This window comes from Bos grunniens, chromosome 27 (assembly GCF_055505025.1).
Source record: "Bos grunniens cultivar Pamir isolate PY7600 chromosome 27, Bosgru_T2T1.0, whole genome shotgun sequence".
NCBI classification, from domain to species: domain Eukaryota; kingdom Metazoa; phylum Chordata; class Mammalia; order Artiodactyla; family Bovidae; genus Bos; species Bos grunniens.
Window position 1 is genome coordinate 41,487,741 of NC_141191.1, and position 17,958 is coordinate 41,505,698.

At 41.3% G+C, this 17,958-nt stretch overlaps 1 long non-coding RNA gene across 2 annotated transcripts in view; it reads right to left on the reverse strand.

Annotated features, from left to right (window-relative positions):
- Positions 1-1,427: 1,427 nt before the first annotated feature.
- LOC147343869 (uncharacterized) overlaps positions 1,428-17,958 on the reverse strand; it is a 152,119-nt gene continuing 135,588 nt past the window's right edge. The window contains exons 3-7 of one of the 2 annotated variants that reach the window (XR_015156363.1): positions 5,408-5,611; positions 3,175-3,390; positions 2,399-2,633; positions 2,097-2,153; positions 1,428-2,033 (exon numbers count right to left, since the gene is read on the reverse strand). This is a non-coding gene — a long non-coding RNA (uncharacterized LOC147343869). Of the gene's footprint in view, positions 2,034-2,096; positions 2,154-2,398; positions 3,391-5,407; positions 5,612-17,958 lie in introns of both variants that reach the window. The other variant, XR_015156360.1, reaches the window with a different exon arrangement.

Here is a 17,958-nt window from a genome sequence, read left to right on the forward strand (position 1 = left end):
TTGTTACCATCTTTCTAAATTCCATATATGTGCGTTAGTATACTGTATTTATGTTTTTCCTTCTGGCTTACTTCACTCTGTATAATAGGCTCCAGTTTCATCCACCTCATTAGAACTGATTCAAATGGAGTAAGCGTCTTTTAATTTCATGGCTTCAATCACCATCTACAGCGATTTTGGAGCCCCCCAAAATAAAGTCTGACACTGTTTCTACTGTTTCCCCATCTATTTGCCATGAAGTGATGGGACCAGATGCCATGATCTTTGTTTTCTGATGTTGAGCTTTAAGCCAACATTTTCACTCTCCTCTTTCACTTTTTTCAAGAGGCTTTTTAGATCCTCTTCACCTTCTGTCATAAGGGTGGTGTCATCTGCATATCTGAGGTTATTGAGATTTCTCCTGGCAATCTTGATTCCAGCCTGTGCTTCTTCCAGCCCAGCGTTTCTCATGATGTACTCTGCATAGAAGTTAAATAAGCAGGGTGACAATATACAGCCTTGATGTACTCCTTTTCCTATTTGGAACCAGTCTGTTGTTCCATGTCCAGTTCTAACTGTTGCTTCCTGACCTGCATATAGGTTTCTCAAGAGGCAGGTCAGGTGGTCTGGTATTCCCATCGCTTTCAGAATTTTCCACAGTTTCTTGTGATCCACACAGTCAAAGGCTTTGGCATAGTCAATAAAGCAGAAATGGATGTTTTTCTGGAAGTCTCTTGCTTTTTCGATGATCCAGCGAATGTTGGCAATTTGATCTCTTGTTCCTCTGCCTTTTCTAAAACCAGCTTGAACATCTAGAAGTTCACGGTTCACGTACTACTGAAGCCTGGCTTGGAGAATTTTGAGCATTACTTTATTAGCGTGTGAGATGAGTACAATCGTGCGGTAGTTTGAGCACTTTTTGGCATTGTCTTTCTTTGGGATTGGAATGAAAACTGACCTTTTCCAGTCCTGTGGCCACTGTTTAGTTTCCAAATTTGCTGACATATTGAGTGCAGCACTTTAACAGCATCATCTTTCAGGATTTGAAAGAGCTCCACTGGAATTCCATCACCTCCACTAGCTTTGTTTGTAATGATGCTTTCTAAGGCCCACTGGACTTCACATTCCAGGATGTCTGGCTCTAGGTGAGTGATCACACCATCATCATTATCTTGGTCATGAAGATTTTTTTGTACAGTTCTTCTGTGTATTCTTACCACCTCTTCTGAATATCTTCTGCTTCTGTTAGGTCCATACCATTTCTGTCCTTTATCGAGCCCATCTTTCCATGAAATGTTCCCTTGGTATCTCTAATTTTCTTGAAGAGATCTCTAGTCTTTCCCATTCTGTTGTTTTCCTCTATTTCTTTGCATTGATCACTGAGGAAGGCTTTCTTATCTCTCCTTGCTATTCTTTGGAACTCTGCATTCAGATGCTTATATCTTTCCTTTTCTCCTTTGCTTTTCACTTCTCTTCTTTTCACAGCTATTTGTAAGGCCTCCCCAGACAGCCATTTTGCTTTTTTGCATTTCTTTTCCATGGAGACGGTCTTGATCCCTGTCTCCTGTGCAATGTCACGAACCTCCATCCGTAGTTCATCAGGCACTCTATCTATCAGATCTAGGCCTTTAAGTCTATTTCTCACTTCCACTGTATAATCATAAGGGATTTGATTTAGGTCATACCTGAATGGTCTAGTGGTTTTCCCTATTTTCTTCAATTTCAGTCTGAATTTGGTAATAAGGAGTTCATGATCTGAGCCACAGTCAGCTCCTGGTCTTGTTTTTGTTGACTGTATAGAGCTTCTCCATCTTTGGCTGCAAAGAATATAATCAATCTGATTTCGGTGTTGACCATCTGGTGATGTCCATGTGTAGAGTCTTCTCTTGTGTTGTTGGAAGAAGGTGTTTGCTATGACCAGTGGGTTCTCTTGGCAAAACTCTATTAGCCTTTGCCCTGCTTCATTCCGTATTCCAAGGCCAAATTTGCCTTTACCCCAGGTGTTTCTTGACTTCCTACCTTTGCATTCCAGTCCCCTATAATGAAAAGGACATCTTTTCTGGGTGTTAGTATATACACATTACTATGTATAAAATATATCATCAACAAGGACCTACTGTATAACACAGGGAACTCTACTCGATATTCTGTAATAACCCATAAGGGACAATAATCTGAAAAAGAACATACATATGTATAATGAATCACTTTGCTGTACGGCTGAAAGTAACACAACATTGTAAATCAACTGTGGTCCGATATAAAATAGAAATTAAATTTTAAAAAGAAAAACTGTCTTAACAAACATTATATAACTTACTCTTTAATTTATATACATGTATTAATATAACTTTGATAAAAAAATACATAATAAGATATCACAATAAAATACAATTTAACAGGTTGCCAGTAGACTCACTTTCAGGCTTCTTCAATCCTTTGTCATCACCTTCATTCACACCGCCTAGAAAGCACAGCTCATTTATTACTCTGTTTCCTACTCGTGCATTTTCACCAATGGTGTCCTTTCTACATGTCTGTACTCCAAGCTCAATGAAGTGGTCCTAGAAGCACAAGCTACTAAGTGCTGCATAAAATTTAGCTGGACTTTCAGAGCTCACCAGCCACTGTCCTGAACAAACACCATCAGCTGTCTGTGGGAAAAGAAAAACTCAGAGAAGATATCAAAATCCCCCCAAACCAATGAAACTTTAACCACATTATTTTCTCTTATGTAGTTTTTCAGTTAACATGTGTTATGAGCAAGCACTCTTACACATTGTTCTAGATATTTAGTGCTTGAATGTCGAGTTTGCTAAGTGTTGTCATAAAAAACGTTACAACCCTCATTTGATATACAAATGTCAGGATCATAAGCAGCTCTGTGACTCTGGACAAGCCACTTGAGTGTTCCGGGCCTTTATTAGCTGGTACATGTAAAAGGAGATCCATGGATGAATTAAATAAGATCTTGGTTTCCCTTCCAGGAAGAACATTGTACAACTATTTAAAATCGGTTGCTCCATTTCAAATAAAGAAACTGCTTTCTGGTAATAAGAATATAAATGTTAGTGTTCTGATGATAAAACTAATATTAACCAGGTGTCACAACTCTGCAAAGTGGAATCTGGCTTCCAGACAGAAACCAAAACTTTCCACTACCACTCCACCAGTTCATCTTACCCATATATTCACCTCAAGGATCGGAATCAAGGCAGCAAACAACAGCCCCCCAAAGAGGAGGATCAGCCTTTCGGAAGCATTCAGGGTTATGTTTTCTAAGTGGTTCAAATGGGGATGAGGTGCTAAGGGGGCCGTGAGCTTCTCTTTCTTCTTCCTCTTCCTAGTCTCGCATCCAGACAGCTGGAGCAGCCGGCAAACAGGCTCCCTTGGAATTGGCCACACCAGGGTCTGGAACAGAGAATGTGTAAAACCTGTAGCCTAGGAAACTCAGCATGGAGGCACTGGAAGCAGATGCTCTCTCTGTTGCCAATGCCCTTCTTATTTTCTTTCCTCTGCTACTGCTCATCAGGACTTTTGTCCTATAGATTCAGTGTGAGGTCCACGGCAATACTGGGATCTCAGGAAACAAAGCTAGTAAGGGCATACGCTGGATCCAACTCACAAGTCCTTAAACTAAGTGTCCTGTGATCCCCATTATACCCCAAGAATAGCAAAAAATCACACAGAGAAAGGAGTATGCAGTCTTGAGGGTCTTTCTACAATTAAGCGAACTTAGGACAGTCCCATGGGCCATGCTACTCTGCATAGCTAACATAGTATTCCCAAGGAATTTAACAATAAAAGCAATGTCTCCATCATAAACAGCAGCAATAACCTTTCAATAATTCCTTGAGAAAAAAGTAGGTGGGAAGAAAATAAATTTGGTGTGAACGCATTTAATAATAGCTCAAAACGATAAAATGACGAAAGCAGCATGAAAAATGGATATGCTGTAGTCGAAATGACTCACCTTTTTGAGAGTGAAAACCTTTATATGAGAATAAGTAGATTTGTTTGTTTTAGGATGGGACTTTTTATTTTTGCCAAATAACTTCTCATGTTATGTAGAAGTAAAATATGAGAAAGACATTTACATATACCACATATAATATTTTGTATAGCACCAGTATTACAAAAATAGGTATAGATATGAATGATTCATAAGAAGGAAATTACATATTACTTCAGCAACATTTATCTTCAATTATTTTCAGTCCCATTAAGGTGCCAAAACTCTTCAGAATGAACACAGAAGACAGTGTAACAGTGGCTATATGATCAGTAATAAAGGGATCAAAGAGAAAATAAGAAATCAAAGTCTTGTTCTAAGAAACACAAAACTATTCTAGGGAGACATGTGGCTTTGCTAACATTATTCACAACTGCCTCAGCTACCTGTGCATGCTCAGTTCCTCAGTCTTGCCTGACTCCTTGCAACCCAATGGACTGAGGCCCACCAGGCTCCTCTACCCATGGAATTTTCTAGGCAAGAAAGCTGGGGAGCAGATTGCCATTTTATTCCAGGGGATCTTACTGACCCAGGAATTGAACCAGCATCTCCTGCATTGGCAGTAGGTTCTTGGGCCACCTGAGAAGCCCCAGCTACATCTGAGTAACTGTCATTTAAATGGGTGGTGATCACCATGACCACAGTCCAGTCTACCTACTAAATAGCAAACGGTGAGTATTCAGCCACAGAAAAATCTGTCAAGTCAAAAACAAAGGCAGAGAAAATCAGAGAATTCAGCTGTCATTAGCATCACTCTTGCTTCATGAAGAAAGCTGGGCAATTAGTAAGTGAGATGTTGTATCAGTGTTCAAGTTTTATCCCATCAGATTCAGGATATGCAGTAACCAAGACCAAACTTTAATCTCTCTTTAAAAACAACAATAAGAAAGATATGCCTGAAGCTCATTTAACGCCTGCTGTCACTCTCATAACAAGCAGCCAACAACCCATCCCACCAAAGGTAGTGGGAAGAGCTGAGCCCAAGCAGTGGCATAGTCTGTGCCTCCTAAAACGTCATGCCCCTAGGTGACATCGTGATGATGGTGTGCCTAGATTTTATGCCTAAGGTCGCATGGCATGAGTTAAGTTGAGGGAAAATAGCTAACCAGAGCTTCCTTTTCACCTGTCATAGCTGGGTCTTTAGTATCATAAATTGGCAATGCTCCCCAGATTAAATACCTGACTTGGTAGCATCATTTATTCCATAATTAATTAATTTCTGAGAGCACAGTTATAAATTCTTGCCACTTCTATATAATTCTCCCTTAATTTACAAGTTAGAAGGTGTGAGAGAATGATTTCCTATGATCATGACATTACTCAGAGATTGCCAAGATCTCACCATACTGTTGGTACAGGTGTAGTCACAGTAATATTAATAATAACAAAATTCATTTCATTGGGTCTTTATCCCACCTGCATAACTCAACGCCACACGTCCCTGCAGAACTTCTCTCAGGAGTGTCTTATGGCTTCCAGGAGGCATCTCACAAAAGCTCACCACTCATCTTGGTTTATCAATAAGCCCAGTGCTGAAAAGTCACGTAGCCCTGAGCCAACAGGGGAAGAGGTCAGTCCCTGAGGTGGTTGGTTCCAATTCCTTGATGAAACTGGGTGCTACTGCATGACAGAAGCAAAGAGGACTATGTTTAGAGCCCAGGTGCTGTCCTCCATGCATGCGAAGTCGCTTCAGTCATGTCCGACTCTTTGAGACCCTATGGACTGTAGCCCACCAGGCTCCTCCATCAATGGGATACTCCAGGCAAGAATTCTAGAGTGGGTAGCCATTCCCTTGTCCAGGGGATCTACCTGACCCAGGGATTGAACACACATCTCTTAGGTCTCCTGCATTAGCAGGCGTGTTCTTTACCACTAGGGCCACTGGGGAGGTCCCAGGTGACTCCCTGGGGTGGCGTTAGTATTCCCTTGACTAATGATACTCCTCCCTAGGAAACCTCAGCAACCAAGTACAAACAGTACCACCAAGGGCTCAGATGGCCCTCTAGGGAAGAACAAACTAACCAAGGACTGGCAGAAGATCAGGAGACGGGACACAGAAGATGGAAGCAACGTCATCAAGTTAGATCTCATGACTAGATCAGAAGATGTGGTGACTATGTGTGTATTAAGCATTTTACCTGCTGCTTTGTCTGAAGGTCATGACTAACATTTTAGATTCTGGGTGGAAGTGCAGCTGAATTAACATTATCCTACAATAATGTGTGTCTGATGGAAATTTTTTTGCCCCAACATAAGAAATGCTTTTTTATTTTTTATTCAAAGAATAGCAGTATATGTTAGGGGCAACAGCTAGAGAGTTTCTATTTTCCTCTTGAATTTGCTCTTTATTGTTCTCCACCTGATCTTGTGCTGAATGAGAGACAGTCGTCATGACAGGATTTAAGGAACCCCTTGCCCTCTGGCTTCCCATTAAGTTTGACCAAGAAGAGTCAGTGACAGAAACCTAGGAGGGAAGGGGAAGAGGGAGGTCAGGTGTTTACTCTTCTGTGGGGTTGCTTGGACTTAGCTGACTTTTTCCATCATAAGTCAAAGCTCCTGGAGGCAGCCCTCTCCCATAGCATAGCTTTCTTTCCAGGTCCAGAAATTGCTTCCACTCCTTAGCCCTTCAAGTGGAAGACTCTGAACATCTCAAATGTTGTTAGTTCTAGCTGTACCAGGTTTCCTTGGCTTTTCTATTAATCTACCTTGTCCACATCTTTGTAAATACCCCCTTTATTGGTTGATTACCCATATGAGGAATGTACTTTTTTATTGTCAAGCATGAAACTGGTATGAAAACCAACAACAAAAAGAGTAAACCCCTTGAACAAGCACACATGAAATATTCTCCAGGTGATACCACATGCTATGCCATGAAACCTGCTCACATCTCCAAGGACAGAAATTATATTAGAATGCTCTCTCATCATAATAAACTTAAAGGTCCATAACGGAAAGAAATCCTGGAAAACCCATAACATTGGGAAAAAAAATTTTTTATATAAATTTATTTATTTTAATTGGAGGCTAATTACTTTACAATATTGTATTGGTTTTGCCATACATCAACATGAATCTGCCACGGGCGTACACATGTTCCCCATCCTGAACCCCCCTCCCACCTCCCTCCCCATACCATCCCACTGGGTCATCCCAGTGCACCAGCCCCAAGCATCCTGTATCCTGCATTGAACCTGGACTGGCGATTCATTTCATATATGATATTATACATGTTTCAATGCCATTCTCCCAAATCATCCCACCCTCTCCCTCTCCCACAGAGTCCAAAAGACTGTTCTATACATCTGTGTCTCTTTTGCTGTCTCGTATACAGGGTTATTGTTACCATCTTTCTAACTTCCATACATATGCGTTAGTATACTGTATTGGTGTTTTTCTTTCTGGCTTACTTCACTCTGTATAAGAGGCTCCAGTTTCATCTACCTCATTAGAACTGATTCAAATGTATTCTTTTTAATGGCCGAGTAATACTCCATTGTGTATATGTACCACAGCTTTCTTATCCATTCATCTGCTGATGGACATCTAGGTTGCTTCCATGTCCTGGCTATTATAAACAGTGCTACAATGAACATTGGCGTACACGTGTCTCTTTCAATTCTGGTTTCCTCAGTGTGTATGCCCAGCAGTGAGATTTCTGGGTCATAAGGCAGTTCTATTTCCAGTTTTTTAAGGAATCTCCACACTGTTCTCCATAGTGGCTGTACTAGTCTGCATTCCCACCAACAGTGTAAGAGGGTTCCCTTTTCTCCACACCCTCTCCAGCATTTATTGCTTGTAGACTTTTGGACAGCAGCCATTCTGACTGGCATGAAATGGTACCTCATTGTGGCTTTGATTTGCATTTCTCTGATAATGAGTAATGTTGAGCATCTTTTCATGTGTTTGTTAGCCATCTGTATGTTTTCTTTGGAGAAATGTCTCTTTAGTTCTTTGGCCCATTTTTTGATTGGGTCGTTTATTTTTCTGGAATTGAGCTGCAGGAGTTGCTTGTATATTTTTTAGATTAGTTGTTTGTCAGTTGCTTCATTTGCTATTATTTTCTCCCATTCTGAAGGCTGTCTTTTCACCTTGCTTATAGTTTCCTTTGTTGTGCAGAAGCTTTTAATTAGACCCCATTTGTTTATTTTTGCTTTCATTTCCAATATTCTGGGAGGTGGGTCATAGAGGATTCTGCTGTGATTTATGTCGGAGAGTGTTTTGCCTATTTCTCCTCTAGGAGTTTTATAGTTTCTGGTCTTACGTTTAGATCTTTAATCCATTTTGAGTTTATTTTTGTGAAAGGTAATACCAAAGAATGCTCAAACTACCGCACAATTGCACTCATCTCACACACTAGTAAAGTAATGCTCAAAATTCTCCAAGCCAGGCTTCAACAATACGTGAACCATGAACTTCCAGATGTTCAAGCTGGTTTTAGAAAAGGCAGAGGAACCAGAGATCAAATTCCCAATATCTGCTGGATCATCAAAAAAGCAAGAGACTTACAGAAAAACATCTATTTCTGCTTTATTGACTATGCCAAAGCCTTTGACTGTGTGGATCACAAGAAACTGTGGAAAATTCTGAAAGCGATGGAAATACCAGACCACCTGACCTGCCTCTTGAGAAACCTATATGCAGGTCAGGAAGCAACAGTTAGAACTGGACATGGAACAACAGACTGGTTCCAAATAGGAAAAGGAGTACGTCAAGGCTGTATATTGTCACCCTGCTTATTTAACTTCTATGCAGAGTACATCATGAGAAACGCTTGGCTGAAAGAAGCACAAGCTGGAATCAAGATTGCCAGGAGAAATATCAATAACCTCAGATATGCAGGGAGAAGGCAATGGCACCCCACTCCAATACTCTTGCCTGGAAAATTCCATGGACGGAGGAGCATGGTAGGCTGCAGTTCATGGGGTCGCTAAGAGTCAGGCACGACTGAGCAACTTCACTTTCACTTTTCACTTTCATGCACTGGAGAAGGAAATGGCAACCCACTCCAGTGTTCTTGCCTGGAGAATCCCAGGGACGGGGGAGCCTGGTGGGCTGCCGTCTATGGGGTCACACAGAGTCGGACACGACTGAAGTGACTTAGCAGCAGCAGCAGCAGCAATACAGATGACACCACCCTTACGGCAGAAACTGAAGAGGAACTAAATGGCCTCTTGGTGAGGGTGAAGGAGGAAAGTGAAAAAGTTGGCTTGAAGCTCAACATTCAGAAAACTAAGATCATGGCATCTGGTCCCATCACTTCATGGCAAATAGATGGGGAAACAGTGGAAACAGTGTCAGACTTTCTTTTTTTGGGCCCCAAGATCACTGCAGATGGTGACTGCAGCCATGAAATTAAAAGATGCTTACTCCTTGGAAGGAAAGTTATGACCAACCTAGACAGCATATTCAAAAGCAGAGACATTACTTTGCCAACAAAGGTCTGTCTGGTCAAGGCTATGGTTTTTCCAGTAGTCATGTATGAATAAGAGAGTTGGACTGTGAAGAAAGCTGAGCGCCGAAGAATTAATGCTTTTGAAGTGTGGTGTTGGAGAAGACTCTTGAGAGTCCCTTGGACTGCAAGGAGATCCAACCAGTCCATCCTAAAGGAGATCAGTCCTGGGTGTTCACTGGAAGAAATGATGCTAAAGCTGACACTCCAGTACTTTAGCCACCTCATGCGAAGAGTCATTGGAAAAGACTCTGATGCTGGGAGGGATTGGGGACAGGAGGAGAGGGGACAACAGAGGATGAGATGGCTGGATGGCATCACCAACTCGATGGACATGAGTTTGAGTGAACTCCAGGAGTTGGTGATGGACAGGGAGGCCTGGCGTGCTGCAATTCATGGGGTCACAAAGAGTCGGACACGACTGAGTGACTGAACTGAAATGAATGTGTTAGAAAGTGTTGTGGTTTCATTCTTTTACAAGTGTTTGACCAGTTTTCCCAGCACCACTTGTTAAAGAGATTGTCTTGTCTCCATTGTGTATTCTTGCCTCCTTTGTCAAAGGTGTCCATAGGTGCGTGGATTTATCTCTGGGCTTTCTATTTTGTTCCATTGATCTATATTTCTGTTTTTGTGCCAGTACCATACTGTCTTGATGACTGTGGCTTTGTAGTAGAGCCTGAAGTCAGGCAGGGTGATTCCTCCAGTTCCATTCTTCTTTCTCAAGATTGCTTTGGCTATTTGAGGTTTTTTGTATTTCCATACAAATTGTGAAATTATTTGTTCTAGCTCTGTGAAAAATACCATTGGTAGCTTAATAGGGATTGCATTGAATCTATAGACTGCTTTGGGTAGTATACTCATTTTCACTGTATTGATTCTTCCAATCCATGAACATGATATATTTCTCCATCTATGAGTGTCCTCTTTGATTTCTTTCATCAGTGTTTTATAGTTTTCTATATATATGTCTTTAGTTTCTTTAGGTAGATATATTCCTAAATATTTTATTCTTTTCATTGCAATGGTGAATGGAATTGTTTCCTTAATTTCTCTTTCTATTTTCTCATTATTAGTGTATAGGAGTGCAGGGGATTTCTGTGTGTTTATTTTATATCCTGCAACTTTACTATATTCATTGATTAGTAATTTTCTGGTGGAGTCTTTAGGGTTTTCTATGTAGAGGATCATGTCATCTGCAAACAGTGAGACTTTTGCTTCTTTTTTCCCAATTTGGATTCCTTTTATTTCTTTTTCTGCTCTGATTGCTGTGGCCAAAACTTCCAAAACTATGTTGAACAGTAGTGGTGAAAGTGGGCACCCTTGTCTTGTTCCTGACTTTAGGGGAAATGCTTTCAATTTTTTCACCATTGAGGATAATGTTTGCTGTGGGTTTGTCATATATAGCTTTTATTAAACATTGGAAAATTAAACAAAACACTTACAATCTATGAGTCAAAGAAAATTTTTTAAAATACCTTAAGCTGAATGAAAACAGAACACAATATATCAAAATTTATGGGAATTACTGTAATGCACTTAGGGAAGTCTATGTCTTACTTACTTATCAAGGGAAAATATCTCAGTTTAATAACTCAATAGTCTACCTTAAACTAGAAATAGAAGAGCGAACTAAACTAATGCAAGTTAGAAAAAGGAAATGGTAATTATTTTCGTGTAAATCAATGAAGCAGAAGACAAAACAAGAAGGAAAATCGATTAAATCAAAATTGTTTTCTTTGAAAAGATCATAAAGATTGACAAACCTTCTCTAAACTAACCATAGACAATCTTAATAAACTTATGTTAAAAATTGAGTTAATAATTAAAACTATTCCCATAAAGAAAAGCCCAGGGACAGAAATCTTTACTGGTGAATTCTATCAATTGTTTAATAAAGAAATAATATCAATATTTGATGATATTTCAGAAATTAAAGGATGAGGAAATAATTCCCAGTTCATCCTATGAGACTAACACCAGAAAAGATCTGGTGAGGGAATGCAAATTGGTACAACCTCTACAGAGAAAACATGGAGGATCCTCAAGAAAACTAAAAATAGAACTACCATCAGTTCAGTTGCTCAGTCATGTTCAACTCTTTGCAACCCCACGGACTGCAGCATGCCAGGCTTCCCTGTTCATCACCAGCTCCCGGAGCTTGCTCAAATTCATGTTCATCGAGTCAGTGATGCCATCCAACCATCTTATCCTCTGTCATCCCCCTTCTCTTCCTGCCTTCAACCTTCCCCAGCATCAGAATCTTTTCTAAGCAGTCAGCTCTTCACTTCAGGTGGCCAAAGTATTACAGCTTCAGCTTCAGCATTAATCCTTCCAATGAATATTCAGGACTGATTTCCTTGAGGATTGACTGGTTGGATCTCCTTGCAGTCCAAGGGACTCAAGAGTCTTCTCCAACACCACAGTTGAAAAGCATCAATTCTACAGCACTCAGCTTTCTATTTGGTCCAACTCTCACATCCATACATGACTACTGGAAATTCAGTAATCTGACTCCTGGGCATATATTCAGAGAAAATCATACTTCAAAAAGATACCCTAATGTTCACTGCAGCACTATTTACAATAGACAAGTCCTGGAGGCAACCTAAATGTTCATTGTCACAGGAATGGATAAAGATGCGGTGTATGTACAAGAGAATCTTACCCAGCCATAAAAAGAGAATGAAATAATGCCATTTGCAGCAACACGGCTGGACCTAGAGATGATCAGACTAAGCGAAGTGAGTCAGAAAGAGAAAGCCAGATACCACGTGATATCACTTATATGTGGAATCTAATTTTTAAATGATATAAATAAACTTACTAGCAAAACAAAAACAGACTCACAGATTTCAAGAACAAATTTATGGTTACCAAAGGAGAAACATGACAGGGAGGGATAACATAGAAACTTGGGACTGACGTACACAGATAATCAGTAGGGGCCTACTGTATAGTACTCTACTCAGTATTCTGTTAAAACCTATTGGGAAAATTCTCTGAAAGAATAATGGCTATACATGTATGTTTAACTACATCACTATGCTGTACACCTGAAACACAACATTGCAAATCAACTATATACTCCAATAGTTTTGCAAACATGTTAAGTAAAAGAAGCCAGCAGAAATTACACATTGTATGTAATTCCATTTTTATCAAATGTTCAGAAAATCACAAACTTATACGGACAGGAAGCAGTTTAGTGGGTGCCTGGAGCTGGGAGTGGTCCAGTGATCTGCAAATGAGCTCAGCAGAGAATTTTGCAGGGATGGCAATGTCCCAAAGTTGTACTATAAGGATGACATATTTACCAAAAATCACTGAACTATATATGTATAAGGGGTAATTTTTATTGTATGTAAATAGGTTTCGTGAAAAATGGGGGGAAAGTCATGTGAGAAGATTTCAATCTCTTTCAGACAGGTAGGTTGTTGAGATTTAGCGATTACTTACAAAATTAACTACAAAATTAATTTAACTGGTCAGGAGCATTCTGCAACATGATGGAAAAACGATCAGCAACTGCAGTTAGGCAGCATACTGATACAGGTTTCTTCAATATGCTGATATTGTCGTGTAAGCTAGGTGGCCTACACTTACCGTAACATCCTCGGATGGAGCAGGTATAGCTAACAGCCTCTTCTAAACACTGCCTTGTTTTCTTCTTACCAGTAGAACAAGGCAACTTAGAATAGCTTCCGTCCTTTCTGAAGTTGCCCTACTGAAGAGGTCACATTAGTTGGTATCTCCCTAATAGATCTCACACAGTAACTTGCTGAAAATTACCCAGTTTTCTAAGTAATTTTCGGGCTCGATCAGAAGACTAAGACAAATGCACATTTCCTTTCCTTTGAAACCCCAGGCAATTTGTCACGCACTCCTGCTTCAGAATTATAAGAACGTCTTCTTTTTCATGTACTCAGAGGAGCAGGCGCTTTCTTCATCAAATACTGCAGGTTACCTTGAAACGCATGCTGAAGGATTCCTTCCTCCTCCATCCCTCCTCCCTGCTCCTGTGGAGCAAGGTAAGACCTTCCAGGACTATTCTTTCTCCTTGAATCTTCAATCTGCTTTTTAAAATCAGTTCCTAAGGAATCATGTTTCCTGTTATAGTTCTCTTTTCAGGATCCACGTATCAAGAGCCAATAATGATGCGTGTCCATTCTGCAAGTCTGCCTCTGTCACACATCCCGCACAGTTAGAAGCAGGTCTGTGGGTTCAGCAATGTGCGGGGCTGCTCAGGATGACTCGCAGGAGTCAGTTATAAGACCCATCTCCAGCTCTGACAGTCCTCGTGATCTGATGGGGAAAACAATATCCTCATCTACAAAACCAGAGAGAATCAAGTTTTTCAGTTGAGTGCCAGTGTTGGGAAGATGGCCACCATCTTAAGTAATTTCTTGAAAAGTTATAACCAAAGACAAAGATTTGAGTGGAAGTAATTTATTTGGGCAGCCAACCAGCAAGAATACTAGGTAAAAGGCAAGAGTGAGGAAATGGAAACACCAGTACCATTGTGGGCACCTGACTTGCTCCTTCCTGTTGGGAACTCCCAGGGACAGTGCAAGTACCACCCCACAGCAGTCAGAATGACCATCATCACAAAGCCTACAAACAACAAATGCTGGAAAGGGTGTGGAGAAAAGGGAACCCTCCTACCTGCTGGTGGGAATGTAAACTGGTACAGCCCCTGTGGAGAACAGTATGGAGGTTCCTTCAAAAGCTAAAAATAGAACTACCCTACAGTCCAGCAATCCCACTCTTGGGCATGTATTCAGAGAAAATCATAATTTGAAAAGATACATGCACCCCAATGTTTATAGCAACACTGTTTCCAATAGCCAGGACACAGAAGCAACCTAAATGTCCATTGACAGATGAATGGATAAAGAAGATGTGGTACCTACATGTAATGGAATATTACTTAGCCATAAAAAAGAATGAAATAATGCCATTTGCGGCAACGTGGATGGATTGAGAGATGATCATACTAAGTGAAATAAGTCACAAATACATCCATCACTCATATGTGTAATCTAAAAGAAAGGATACAGGCTTCACTGGTGGTCCAGTGGTTAAGAATCCGCCTACCAATGCAGGGCACATGGGTTCAATCCCTGGCCCGGAAAGATCCCACATGCTGCAGGGCAACTAAGCCCATGCGATGCAACTCCTAAGCCCATGTGCCCTAGAGACCATGCTCTGCAACAAGAGAAGACACAACAGTGAGGAGCCTGTGCACCGCAACTGGAGAGTAGCTCCCACTTGCCACGACTGTATAAAGCCCACACGCAGCAAGGAAGATCCAGGAAGCCAAAAATAAACAAAGTTTTAAAAATAATAATAAAAAATTTTAAATGATGTAGATGAATTTATTTCCAAAACTGAAACAGACCCACAGACATAGAAAGCAAATTCATGGTTACCAAAGAGGAAGGGGGGAGGAATAAACTAGGAGTTAGGGATCAACACGTACACAGTACTAAATACAAAATAGATAATCAACAAGGACCTACTGTACAGCACAGGGAACTATACTCAATACTCTGTGATAACCTATACGAGAAAAGAATCTGCAAAAGAATACATACAGTATACAGCATATATATAATAAACACAGTATAACTGAACCACTTTGCTGTACACATGAAACTAATACAACATTGTAAATCAACAATGCTCCACGATAAAATAAAATTTAAATTAAAAAAAAAAAAAAGAAAAACAAACTGCACAAGCAAAGTTGTCTCACTCAACGCCCTTCTTATCTTTGACTGAGAAAGGTGTAGAACTTACAGCCTACCTTGTACAGGAGCAAGAGGAAGGCTTAGTAGAGAGTGGAAGGGGCCTGTGGTAGGAGGTCACCTGCAGAAACTGACAAGGTGAGTGCCAGGGGGTCATAAGCAGAGCCAACTCTGCAGTAGTCAGCAGAGACTTCATGGGGAATGGCATCGCAAAGGTTCTTAAAGAAGGTACGGTGACTTGGTAGGGGAGGATAAAGTTTCTAAGGACACGCAAAGAAGAGTGCGTGAGTGTGAACATGTTGAAGAGAGGGAAACGGGAGCGGGCCACAGCATGGGTCCCAGGAAATGGCCTGTTCCATGCAGTCTGTTATTTAAGGAAGAAGGCATCACTTTTATCCTCAGATCTTTGTATCTGCAAGTATTAATCATCTCACTGTACACAGATCTGATTAAACGCTCATTGGAAAATGAACAGCTCTTGGCTCAGAAAGCAGCAGACAATGTGAGAAGACAGAAATTTCAAGTGAAACTCATGGCCTAGAAAGTAAAAACTTGAGCAAGGCTAACATTTACAATTTTTTCATTATACAGCAAAGGAATGAGCAACACTGGCCCTGAAGTCAAGTCAAATGCCCGCAAAGTACAAGGCACATAAAGCTTAATCCAAGGATATATTTGCAGGGTGTCTCAGACAGTGACCTTCAAAGAGTCACCTGTGATGTTTCTTTAAAAACACAGATGTCCAAGCCAAATACCCAAATGTTTGGCTTTAGAAGCTCCTGGTGTGGGTCCTAAGTCCTTGTATTTTAACATTCACAGGTAATCCTAATATGCACCTTGGACTGTGAGCCACTCAGGGAGAAGAGTACTGTATAAAAGGAGTTGGATTTTGGAGCCGGGGAAAGAGGGAGAAGATTGGGCTGCGAGTATAAATGATCACTGGCAGTAAATAAAACATCACAGATGGAGAAAGGGAAGAGGGTGGCAACCCTAAGAGGAAAGCAGGCCCCGCCCCTCTGATACCACAAGGGAGCCTGCACGTGGCCTGCTGATTCTCCCCAGAGGTTTGACTCCCCCACGCCGAAGTCAACAGTCAAGTTAGAAGCACCCCACAGACCTCTCCCCCTTAGGAAGGGGGACCACCACAGAGCTAAGGAAGACTTAGTGGGAACACACCCCATTTTTCCTTCAGTAAAATAAACATAATCAGAAAGCAGCAACTTGGTGGCACAGAGAGGCACATAGAGGAGGATTCATCAGCTTTGTGTACTAGTCACTGATGGAAAGTTGAGGTCTGAGAGCCTTGTTGATTAACAACTATCATTTATTTTATCCACTAATGTGCAATTTGGGCACAGCCGGGCAGGACAGGATGTCTCTGCTCAATACAGAATTATCTGAGACAAGGAATCTACTTCCCAATTGCCTCACTCATGAGTGGCAAGTTGGTCTTAACCATCAGCTGGGAGTTCAGCCAGAGTTATTGGGTACTTATTTCCTGGGGACTCACTTCCTCCCACAAAGGCATCTCAGGAAGCTGCCTGAGCTTCATTACAGCCTGGCAGCTGGGTTTTGAGGTTTTCTAAGACATTAGGAGCTGTACTCGACAATCCCTAAAGGACTGGGGCTGGAGGCTGCTCACTTCCACCATGTTCTGCTGATCAAGCAGTCGGACTCCAGACAGTCAAATTAACTACTCTTCCAAATTTAGGGGTAGTTCTCTAAAAGGGGTTGATAGAATGTGACCTACCAAGGAAGAGGTCAGGAGTGGCTCTCCTCTATTTTCCCAGGAGTGGGAAGAATAGTAAGCACAGGGCAGTAACAAGAAAATACTGAAGGTGGTTTAGGCAGAGGACAATCACGTATTAAGTGATGGACAGCTGGGTGTAGGATGACAGAAAGAAAGGACACACCATCCAGCATAATTTATTATGCGCAGTTTAATCCCCCACTAGGTGTGTGTCCAAGACACATGACTCCCAGGTACTGTACCAACGGGGCTAGAAATTTGGGGGAAGACATAGATGATTCAGATCAGATCAGATCAGTCATTCAGTAGTGTCCGACTCTTTGCGACCCCATGAATCGCGGCACGCCAGGCCTCCCTGTCCATCACCAACTCCCAGAGTTCACTCAGATTCACATCCATTGAGTCAGTGATGCCATCCAGCCATCTCATCCTCTGTCGTCCCCTTCTCCTCTTGCCCCTAATCCCTCCCAGCATCAGAGTCTTTTCCAATGAGTCAACTCTTCGCATGAGGTGGCCAAAGTACTGGAGTTTCAGCTTTAGCATCAGTCCTTCCAAAGAAATCCCAGGGCTGATCTCCTTCAGAATGGACTGGTTAGATCTCCTTGCAGTCCAAGGGACTCTCAAGAGTCTTCTCCAACACCACAGTTCAAAAGCATCAATTCTTCGGCGCTCAGCCTTCTTCACAGTCCAACTCTCACATCCATACATGACCACAGGAAAAACCATAGCCTTGACTAGACGAACCTTTGTTGGCAAAGTAATGTCTCTGCTTTTGAATATGCTATCTAGGTTGGTCATAACTTTCCTTCCAAGGAGTAAGCGTCTTGTAATTTCATGGCTGCAGTCACCATCTGCAGTGATTTTGGAGCCCAGGAAAATAAAGTCTGACACTGTTTCTACTGTTTCCCCATCTATTTCCCATGAAGTGATGGGAACAGATGTCATGATCTTTGTTTTCTCAATGTTGAGCTTTAAGCCAACTTTTTCACTCTCCACTTTCACTTTCATCAAGAGGCTT